This window comes from Callospermophilus lateralis, unplaced genomic scaffold, assembly GCF_048772815.1.
Source record: "Callospermophilus lateralis isolate mCalLat2 unplaced genomic scaffold, mCalLat2.hap1 Scaffold_63, whole genome shotgun sequence".
NCBI lineage: Eukaryota > Metazoa > Chordata > Mammalia > Rodentia > Sciuridae > Callospermophilus > Callospermophilus lateralis.
Window position 1 is genome coordinate 20,125,865 of NW_027514713.1, and position 12,125 is coordinate 20,137,989.

At 38.5% G+C, this 12,125-nt stretch overlaps 1 pseudogene; it reads right to left on the reverse strand.

The window, feature by feature from the left end:
* Window positions 1-2,835: 2,835 nt before the first annotated feature.
* LOC143387937 (transcription factor AP-2 gamma pseudogene) lies at window positions 2,836-11,905 on the reverse strand (annotated as a pseudogene).
* Between the last annotated feature and the right edge of the window lie 220 nt (window positions 11,906-12,125).

Here is a 12,125-nt window from a genome sequence, read left to right on the forward strand (position 1 = left end):
GTTTCAATGACAGTATATTTTACAATATATTGAATGAGATTTGAAGTCTAACTCTCAGGCCACAGAATGCTCCTGCACATTTAAAAAAGGAGAGAGGACAATCATGGGCAATTTAGATATTTTATATTTAAATATCACGTTCTGGGTTTTCCTCTTGTATCGACTGTTTCCTATCAATGTATCTGATAACTAAGCATCATGCTTGATTTTAAAGGGATAAAGAAACTCAAGGCTGTACTTTCACCCAGATCTTTGGAATATTACATAAAGGGAGAAAATACTCAACTCCAGGCTACATCACCAATACTTACAATGATGTACTTAGAAGGGGTAGAGCTTATATTAAGTTGTACTTCCTGAATGAATTAACTCACCTTTCACAGAAAAATCAGTCTACCTCTTTAGAATTTTGTAGAAAGATTTATCTTTAATTGTACTAACTTATTTAATCCTCTGAACTACTATTTGTGCAACAGAAAAAAGTAATTTACTCAATGATACTGGAGTCCTAAGATGGAATGATACATCTCCAAAAAGCAAGTTCACAGCTTCCTTCATACTACCTGGGAAGGAAATCCCTACTATCAGAACAACCTTCCCCTGGCTTCCTCTCATATGATGTCCCAGGATGGTGCTCATTGCCCATCAGGCAGCCATGGACTCTTTTCATCACAGAGATACTGTGTGGTGGCCTGCTGACTAATCCCATTGGCTCTGACATTTGCTCTTTTACTTATTTATATATTTTAGTTTTTCATGATCAGCTCACTGGAATAGTAACCTTTTCATAGTCTATTCTCAAACTAAAAAGATTTGGTAGAACTGGAAATAATGAATAGCTCCAATAATTCCATTCTGACTAAATTTACTTTATGAGTATTTACTAGCAACCAATAAGGAAGAAATTTATCCAAATAAAATAAAAATAAATTTAAAATAAATAAAAACATGAAATTTCCAATTTCTTCAATTTCATTAAAACTCAAATAATTAATTTTTGAGCTATAGGAACAGAAATAAAGATGTAAGCTCTCTCTGAGGAAGGAGCAGAGACAACAGCTGACTCACCATTCACTGATTTAGACTTGCAAAGCCAAGGCCATGGCTACTGAACATCTCTGAAGAGCTGCTGAAGGACACCCAAGGCAAGGCAGAGGCCAGCAGAGCATCATAGATGTCTGCAGAGAAAAGCAACATATGAAGGTTAGCACACTGGGAGAAGCTCTCCTTTCTCCTCTTCCTTCCTTCTCTCATTTCTTTTTTAATTAAGAGGTTAGAATTTGAACCATCTTGGTCATAAGCCTATTAGTCTTTGCCTGACAATAGACTAAAAAGGAAAATAAAAGCCCTAGTTTCCAGTCTTTGTAATTATTTTATTATAACTATTCCCATCATGGCCAAGTCAGTGTGATGTGACTGGAAGGCACACAATCACACACCATGGAACACTTCTATCCCACACACACAGAAGACACATAAACAGCCTGAAGTGCAGGGAGCATAGCAAGACACCATAAAAAAGCAAAAGTGGTGAGTTTTGATAATTGATTACCTGTATTTTTAATATGATTTGATTAGTTTCACATTTACATAATTTAATTTTACTTTTTTATTTTTGCACAGATTCTATCAAGAATACTTTTATTATACAGGTATCATATGCACACTTTGCTTTGAGGAATATTTACATGCAGGGAGTTCAATTCTAAACCTCCATTTTATCCATATCAAGTATAACACACATTCACCTTACAGTGAATGAGCCTCACAAGAACGAGATATGAAGTTATTGCTTTCTGAACAGAGATCCCTGATTAAACAGAATCTTCCAAACCAAGAACAAAACTGTGTATCCTCTTGCTTCTTCATACCCTGTGTACAGATTAATAAAATTTAAAGACATGTTATAAATTACCCCACCACCATTAAAATAATAATATTAACTTTTATTAATTAAAAGTTAATATTAAAATCAAATCCTATTTCTCAAAAACTTGTAAGTAGTGCACCAGTATTTACAGATGCCATTAAATTATGCATAAATAAGTCTGTACACTCAACACACTGTTTCTCAAAATACAGAGCCTCCACAGGGGTTTGAGGGGTGACAGGCAGCAGCAAATGCTTAGTTCTCACCCGTTTCAAGTTTACTTGAAAAATCAAGATCTGAAATAAATATGCAAATAAAACTTTCAGTTCCTTACAGGAATGTGTCACTCCAAAGAGTCACCCATTTCAAGAGTTAACTTTCAAAGTTAAAAAAAAACAGACAAAATAAAAATGAAATGTCAGTAGAAATTGTTCCTACAAGTTTCCTACAACAAGAAGGCCCCTCTGTGCACCGGGTTTGCCCCAATGTAGCACCTGCTCACTGGCAGCAGAGCACATGGTACCTTTGCCTCCTCCTGGAGTGCACCATCACCGAGGTAGGTAGATAATCTGAATATCATTAATCTAAACTTTCAACAGCTAGGCATATGATTTCTTGTCAGCCCTGGGGAACTTATGAGAAGGTTCTAAAACTCTGTAGCACCACTTTCAGAGGAAGGAGGGATGGGGTTCCAAAAAATAAAGGCTGAACAATTAAAAACAAAACAAAAACCAATACTTGTCACCTTGGGATAATGTGTTCAAGGACAGACACTGCAGTGCTAGAGAATCCGCAGGGATCCCAGAGCGCAGGTCAAGATCCTGCATGCCTCAAGTGACAGAGGACTTTGGATAGTTGGATAAGAGGGGTTGGAATCTCCTCTCCCAGCAAGGGTGCCTCCAGTCTGTCCCAGTGGAGATGGATTCCTCTGTCCTTTCCCCTCTGGCCCTGTGCTCACCTCCGTTTTACTCCCTCTGCTTCTCAAATTTCTCCAGAGTCTTATTAGAATCTGCTGGACTCTGGTCTCTGGGGTTAATATAGGATTTGTCTATGAGAATCAGGGTTTCTTTGATGTAGTTCTGCACCCCAGACACAGGAGTACAGATGACATGGCTGCCAAACCCGTGGGTAATCAGGCTAAAATAAGACAAGCAGTTCTGTTTGTAGGTTTCTAAGACCAGGGAGTGCCTTTTGTTGCCATTGTGTGTTTGGTCTTGATTGAGAAGGTCCGTGAATTCTTTACAAACTTGCTGAGCCTCCCACAGTGTTATTCTTTCTTGTTGCCATCTTGGTTTACTCTCCTAGGTAAGGACTGGTTAAATATTAGGCCACTGGCTTACTAGAAAACTCCACTTCACAGCCCTATGCAAAGCCCCAAGCCAAGTGAACAGCTTTTCCTTCCACCAAGAATGTCAGGAGGATCACAAGAGCAGCTTTCTGTCTCCCAGCTGGAAGTTTCAGGCCAGTCTTGTCCAACTTTTCCCACAACTATCAGCCAGTTTGGGGCTTTGTTTTTTGAAAACACCTCGCAGCAGAGAGGCCTTTAAGCATTCAGAAAATGACAATCACCTCTGCACTTCAGCCACAGTCACTTACATTTGGATGTGGAGCTGAAGAGAGACAATCTTCCCAGAACCAAGCAGAAGACTTCATAGGATTCATCAGGGCTATCACCAGCTCCTTCTGACAGGGGAGACTCAGGGGGTTTTAAGCCATGGAAAATGGGACCTTTGCAGATTACCGTCTGATCATGCCCAGGCAGGTTTGGGTTGACATTCTTCACCTCTTCTATCTGGTGAGCCATGTTGTGGAGCCTCAGGTTCTTTGCCAGGCCTGTAGCATTCAGGGTGTGCATGTGGGGCAACAGCAGATCTGAGTGGCTGTAGGCATCCCCGAGGACGCCCACAGCACTTCCTCTATCCCAGAGAGTTGAGGAAGCAGGCCGGCCAGGCGCCCTAGTTGTAAAGGCAGGGCAGCCCCCTCCTGACTCTGGCGGCCAGGCCAGGACCATTGCTGACTGTTGGCGGCCACAGGCTGGTGCAGGGGGCTAATGGCTGCAGCATAGGCTTTACTCAAATGTGAGTAGGGATCCACGGACTGAGTGTAAGCCAACTGCTGCTAGGGCGGTGGAAAGTAGGGTGGCTGCTGCTATTCAGGACTCCAGTGTGGGACCGCAGCGTGATGGAGCTGTAAAGATGCTGCCCTGCAGTTAGGTGGGAGATGCGCTGGTAGGAGTGGGGCTGAGTCCTCAAAACCCTGCGGGAAGGTCTGGGCACTGGGTTTCCAGGGCATTCAGAAGCACCAAGTCAGGACATCCGATCCCAAGCCAGATAAGTCCAAGCCTGTGCTCCAGAGGTAGGTCAGCTTGCAGCAAACACTGTGCCAAACGTGCTTGCTCATCAGCCACAAATGTTGGAGTCATAATTTAATTTCAAATAATAACTATATTCTATTTTTTTATTTTTATTTTTTTAAAGATGAAGGGTATCAGGCAGTGCATTCTTTTAATATTTATTTATTTATTTTATTTTTCGGTGGACACAACATCTTTGTTTGTATGTGGTGCTGAGGATCGAACCCGGCCGCATGCATGCCGGGTGAGCGGGCTAATGCTTGAGCCACATCCCCAGCCCAATGACTATATTTTAACACTGATTTGTAAAACTCATGAAAAGTTAAAGGTTGGCTCTTGCTAGCTGTTGAAAATTGGTACTAGCACATGACTCAATGGGGACATATTGTAAGGATTTTTCTGAATGTATCCCAGGACGAATACATAATATATTTCATGCAAATTTAAACAGGAAAATTTAAGTTATGTTTTAAATACACATGGAATCTGATATTCATGTAGAGGCATGGATTCAAAATAGCTCTAAGTCTTGAGGTAATATTGGGTTTAGTATTGTACAATAAGGTTGTTTGGGTTTTGCCAAGAGATCGTGCAACATCAACTCTATATATACTGTGAAATTCAATTGAGTTAATAGAATAAACTTAGAGTTAACATGAAATTTTGAGTTGGGGGAGGAGTCATTCTAGAGGAAAAATATCAGTATTGGGAAACATGAATATACATAAGAATGTATCAGTGAAAAAATTAGACCAAAACATAACATCATGTATGATCTGAATCACAGAAGGACATTAGGTGGGGAATTTGGATACATAGTATGTGTGTGTGAGAGTGTGTGTGTGTGTGTGTGTATATATATATATATATATATATATATATATATATATATATATATATATATATATATAAATTCTGCGATGCAATGATGTATCCTATAAGTCAATAAATGATGACACAGTAAGTGTACCATTAATAATGTAATGTCTTAGTCAACATCCACTTAAATGTGCACAGTATGTAGGTTTATTGGGAGAACAAAGACTTTAGGCTTAATAATGAATTATCATTCACAGTAGGTTTTGAGTGATGTAGTGAATGATAATGTCAGCCCCCATGAGAATCCATAAGCAGGTACATTGGAAAATATGTATGAAATTTGATAAAAATATATAAGTTCTGAGATATAGAAATGTATCTCATATGTTATATGATTATTAGTATTTTTAAATGGAGAATGGCAGAATATAGAAGATGAAGAAGACACAAAATCTACAGTCACCATTGGCATTGAATATTCAATGTTTTACTCAAGAAACACATAGGAGTTCATAGGTATACTGAAATGTCCTACAAATTCAATTTTGGTATTAACATAAGTTGAGGATTCATATTGAATTATCTGTCAGTCACATTACTGTTATGAAATGAATATGAATATCAGATAACATGCATTTTTTTTCACTACACCTCTTAAAAACTTTGATAACTATGGTGTTTTGATAGGGAAATATATATGTTTACTAATTTTTTTCCAGTTGATTCATGAATATAACTCAGGACTTATACATAATATATTTCTTACAAATTTTAAAAAAATGAATTATGTTTTAAGTGTACATGTAATCTCATATTAATATACAGGCATGGATTGGAAATAGCTCCAATTCTGGTGGTAATGTTAGGTTTAGTATTGCATAATAAGTTTGTTTGGGTTTTTATTAAGTGATCCTATAGGTTTCTCAAAAATTATGTATGATTAATAGATTGTTCACACCCAAATGAGTAGTAAAACAAATATATGCATTGGAAAACATTAATTTTAAGGCACTGGGTTTGATCCTCAGCATCACATAAAAAAATAAATAAAATAAAATTATCTACAACTATATATATATATATATATATATATATATATATATATATATATATTAATGTAGCAATAATTTCTTGGGCATATCTGAGCACTTCACCAGAATTAAAGGAAACTTTCTTTCTAGTTCAGGCACTTGATGTAGTTACCAAGGAAGAACTAGAGTAGGTATATTCTTAGGTAGTAAAGTGCACTAAAACATTAATTCAGTGGGGTAGCTTTTAGTGATAAGGTTAAAATATCCTTTTTTTATACTGACAAAGCAAAGATACTTCTGAAAATAAACAGCCATATCCCCCCTTTTTGGAGTTCAGTTGCCTAGTGGCATTTTATTATTGAAAGCTCAGTCCTGATCCCTGATTCCAATCCAATGATGAGAACATGGTTTTGAGAAAAAGGAAAAATAAGTTTTTGCTTTGCTAGCAAAGGAAAAATATAGTGGACTCCTGTTCCAGAGGCTGTGATTCTCCCCATTAGGGCCACCAACATGTGCTTAAAGGAGTCACTCAAAGACTAAATTCCAAGTGTTCCCTATTCAGAGTTGTAATTCACTTCTTAATTTGGGTAATAATCAATTATTAATTTTCAGACTGTGCCTGCCCTAGTGACTCCATAGTGTGTAGAAAAGCAGTGCTCAGGCTGTACCTGCCCTGGGTGCCTCCATGGTGTACACAACAGCAGTTCTCAGGCTATGCATGCCCTGGGTGACTCCATGGTGTACAAAATATTAGTTCTCAGGCTGTGCCTGCACTGAGTGACTCCATGATGTGTAAAAAAGTAGTTCTCAGGCTGTGCCTTTTCTCGTGACTCCATGGTGTGTAGAACAGTAGTCCTCAGGCTGCACCTGCCCTGAGTGACTCTATCGTGCACACAACAGCAGTTCTTAGGCTGTGCCTACCCTGAGTGACTCCATGGTGTACACAACAGTAGTTCTCATGCTGTGACTGCTCTGAGTTACTCCATGGAGTGTAGAACAGCAGCTGTCAGTCTGTGCCTGCCCTAATGACTCCATGGTGTATAGAACACCTGTCTCAGTCTGTGCCTAAACCTTTCTTACTCCATTCTGCAAAGCAGTAGTTTGCTGTGAGCTTCTCCATTTTGAGTTTATGTGCTGAGGTAGAGTGACCATACCTGTTTGTTCAAGTAAACAGCTGCTTTCTGCCTGATACCCCCACAAGGCATAAGTTACTAAGTTTCTTATACATGCCAGTGTTATGGTTAAAGCTTTGTCCCGGGTTTCATAAACTGACTTCTAACCACTCACATATAATTGAATCAAACCTTTATTGAAGCACACCGGTGGTGACTGACCAGAACATAAAGATGTTCTACTGATCAGTTCTGAACAATTGCAAGGGCACTCCTTATAAGCCTGAAAACTGCAAAAGAGACGTATGGGGGTCTAGTCAATGCAAGCAAGCCAGGTTACAGAGTGGGAGAATGCAGTCAGGTAGAGGGAAGCCTAACCAATTACAGTTAACCCAATCACCCCAGTTACAGAAACAGGGCCCCATTACCCTAGTTACAGAAACAATACCCCATTAGGTCCATGTTCTTAAATGTTTCTGTAGCAAAAGGAAAAGAACATCTTGCCCCAGTCATTACTCATGTACTTGGAATGTTTGTTTTACAGAATGGAGTCACAAAACAAAATGGAGTCACATATACTATCGTATTTACTATCACAATTAGACCCAGTTAAATATCTCTATGAGCCTCCATGCTTCACTTGCAAGACTATTTTGAAGAATGATACCATTATGCCTATAGTTGAGCAAACTTAAGACAATATATATCAAATATCCTTCAGGGAAATATGTTAGGATACCAAAGAGCTGAGAAGTTATTCCTGAGTGTGAGGAAGAACTGGAAGCTTCTTTATATGATTCTAGCATGTGATCTCTGTGATCATATGGAATCTCTGTGCACCTGTGTATTTGTCTCTGTTCTCTATCTCTACAACCTACACCTTCACTACCTTCACTGTTAGTTATCAGTATTTTCCCATATGTGACTTTATATACTTAGTTTTGAATCCTAGTTTTGCTGTTAACAAACTATTGCTTTGTCTAAAATTTCTTCTTGTAAGGTAGACATAAAAAAAATAGTAAATTAATTAAATCAAGGACACTAAAGTACTTATTAATTAGTTGGGCACCATGTAAAATAAGGTGATATTACTTGTGTTTGTTAAATGTTTTTCTCTTCCATGTGTTTAAATTTTAAATTATACATAAAAACATTTCAGAAATGTGTCCTATAGACTAAAATAAATCTTAGGTGTTTTAACCACTAAACTACTTAACTCCATTAGCACACTATAGATGACAGCCCTGTTCATGAGTGACATTGAACTGGCAGAGGACAGTTGGAAATATGGTACAAACTGAGTGTTAAATAAATATAAACTTGATACATAAAAGTAGGGAGGAAATGAAAGAGAGAGATTCTAGCCTCTGTGCTTAGATCCCTTACATCTCTTCTCCACCTCACACCTAACATTCTTGAATAAAAAGCAAAACTTAATACATTATAAAATCTGCAGTATGGGAACTGAGAGTACATGGATTTGGAAAATCTTTGGGGAAATGTGGAAATTTTCTAAAACTAGTATGGTATTATTTGCACAACTCTGAAAACTTACCAAAAATATTGCATTTTACACTTTACATTGAATTTTTATACCAGGTGAATTTTATGATATGTAAGTTATACTCCAATAAGGCTACTTTAAAAATTCAAATTACATTGTATTTTAAAAGCTTTGAGTGCCTTCAGTGATGCTTATAACTTAACAAAAAACACACACACATATTATAATTATTAGATAAAGTTGAATGTACTGTTGCTAAAATAGGGGAATAAAACAAGTTATAGCAAACCCAACAATTAGAACTTAATTCAGAAGATTCAAGTGGCTGTGACACAAATGGATCTGGTGCTAGGCAGTTTACATATTTTATTATATGTCCCTTTTACATTTCTCTCTCTCTCTCTCTCTCTCTCTCTCTCTCTCTCTCTCTCTCTCTCCAGGCAACTGAACCTCAGGTACTTGAACACTAAGCCACATTCACAGCACTTTTTGAAATATTTATTTATGGATTGGGTCTCATTAAGTTGCTGAGGGCCTCACTAATTTACTGAGGCTGGCTTTGAACTCAAGATCCTCCTGCCTCAGCCTCCAGAGACTCTAGGGTTACAGGTGTGCACCACCATGTCTGCCTACGTGTATCCTTAAATTTTTTTTATTATGTCTTGGACTGATTTGCAAAATAATTTAAAAACATGGCACAGTCAGGCTGCAGCAAAATAACCGGGGGTGACAAACAACTTGTGTACATTGATACAGCAGGAGTGCAGAGCCGTTTATTGTAGAACAGGAGGGATATATATATATATATATATATATATATATATATATATATATATATATATATATATATATATTCCACACAGCTTATCTTAATTAACATAAACTAGATACAACAGTCAACCAATAAGGAATCTCCATACTTAATGGCTCGCTGGCGTTACTTCACAAACCACTCCTTCTGCAAAATGCCAGGCACCATCCTGACTTGTTTACAGACCCTAACAAGAACAAGTTTATATTCCAATGTTTTGTTCTTTTTTAATATTTGTCTTTTAGTTGTAGTTGGACACAATCCTGTATTTTATTATTGAAGAATAATCATCTCTATTTTAAATGGAATGCTGTATTTATTCTTAAATGCAATCAATCATGTCATATACCAGAATGTTTTAAATCCAATTGGTGAATGAATCATTTTCCCTTCTTAATATGGAGATTATCATACCATATTTCTATTTACCCTTATTCTGAGGTAAAACATATTTAACCATGTTTCCAAATGCAAGTATACACTAATTTATACAAAAATAGCATATGCATAAGAAGCTCCAAAAATAAAACCAGAATTTTCTATCTGAAGATTACTGTCACAGTTTCACAAAAATAACAGGGGTGAGTTTCAATTAAAGAACAAAACATTGGGCTGGGGTTGTGGTTCAGTGGTAGAGTACTCACCTTGTATGTGCAAGGCTCTTGGTTCCATCCTCAATACCCACAGGAGCAAGAGTATCTGGCCTTGGGGATGGCACCAGAGAATCCAGAGTCACCTGGGTTGAAGAGTAAAGAAATACCCTTGTGACACATCTGAGGGATACTCCTGTGCAGTGGGCAGGTGGCCTGTCCTCTGTCTTTCCCCAGCTCATAGGCATGGGCTGCCCTCTATGTGTCCCTCCCCACCACAGAAGTAGTGAAGTGCCCAAAGCTTTCACAGAGACCTCCAGCTCTCTCATGGGACTGGGAAACAACATGCTGTAGCTGGGGTCTTTGCAGCCCTGGGGGGGAACACCCTCCAGTCTCATTTTTGCAAATAGCATTTATACTAATGTGGGTAAAAAGAAAATGCAGAGAAGAAACTGTATGAGACACTTGAAGTCTCTGACTGAAGCTCAGGTCATGCTGGTTTAGCACAAATCAATGACAGTCATCAAGGAGGACCATGATGCAGATGCCCTTGAGGCCTCTAGAAGTTCCTCTCATGGAAGCTTGGGATCCATCCAAACTAGTGCATTGCAGCCATGACACACTGAGATGTGCCCCATGCTGGGCTCTGTAAGCCAGTTGGCCTTAGGGTTGGGAATTTGGGCCCCCTGGTGACAGCAGTGGCAGGAAGTTGTAGGCTTCTGTGAAATTGTCACATCATCCTCTTACTTCTTGGGATCATTCTGTGCCTCTTTAAGAGCCCAGTAGCACAGGAGGGCATAACCCAGTGTGTGCATTGAACTTCTTAGTTTGGTAATTGCATGAACTTTTCAAAATCCTTCCTTTCTTCAAAAAATAAGCAGTAGTTATTTCTATCTTTGGAAAATTCCACGAAGCACAATATATTCTCACTGCATAAAATCCATGTACTCTGTGGCACTATCTAAGTTTCAGTATTAGAACTATACTTTCAAATTATTGAATCCTCAATTCAGAGTAATTTCATTGGTTTTTGTTACAAATACTTCCAGCTTTAAATACTTTTAAGCAAATTGAGATGACAGATATAATTTTAAACCTTGCAACAAGAATGACCTCAGACTTTAAATTTTCTCTATCTCATTGTCCCAAAGAATGAAAGAAGTCTGGGGGCCACTTGTTTTACTCATCTTTGTTTCTTCTGTGACCAAAAGACTTCAGATATCTCTGTTGATGTCAGAGATTCAAAAACTACACTACAAGGCTTTGAATGAATGATGCATACCTTAACTACACAGAAGAACTGCAGCCAAATACAATGGTAAGAAAAACTGACTTGGATTGAGGTTAGGAGAAAAACATCTGTCACAGGACAGAAAGTGGCTTTCATCTTGAAGGTGGAGAGCACCATTGGACAGCTAACTACAAGAATGTTACAGAGCTAATCCTATAACTTGACTTACTTTAAAAAGTCTTTGCTTTTGATGGTCTCATATGCATGATCAATATTTCCTGAAGGCATTGACCACCTGGTGGAAGGGCTCCCCAGAGGCTTGGTGTGGCCACACTACCTGAGAACATGAAGGTCATTGGCCCTCCATTCCCCAGGAAGCAGGCATTTTTAAAAGGTTATGTCTTTGCTATGGAATGTGTGGGAACCTTGAGTGAGATGCTCAAAGACTTCCAGTGCATGCTCTTCCTGAAGTAGTTGGTAGTTTTGGAATGGACATTTCCCATTGGTGTCTCCTAGTGTTCATGTAGGGTGAGGGCCTCCTTACCTTCCATCAGGTCAGCAAAGATGCAGCAGTAAATTGACATTGTCTCCTGCTTGGTCTCTCAAACATAAGACCTGTGCTCATACCTCGAATCCAGACCTAGCTCAGTCAGGGAGACATGGTCTTGCTGCTCCAGCCACCCTGGACAAGACTCACTTCTGAGATGGAGTTAAGTCAAATTCCATGATTTTCTCATTTATTGGAATAATATCAGGCAGTTCTTATAGAAGCCATTGGTAGTCATTACAGACTGTCACAGAAAG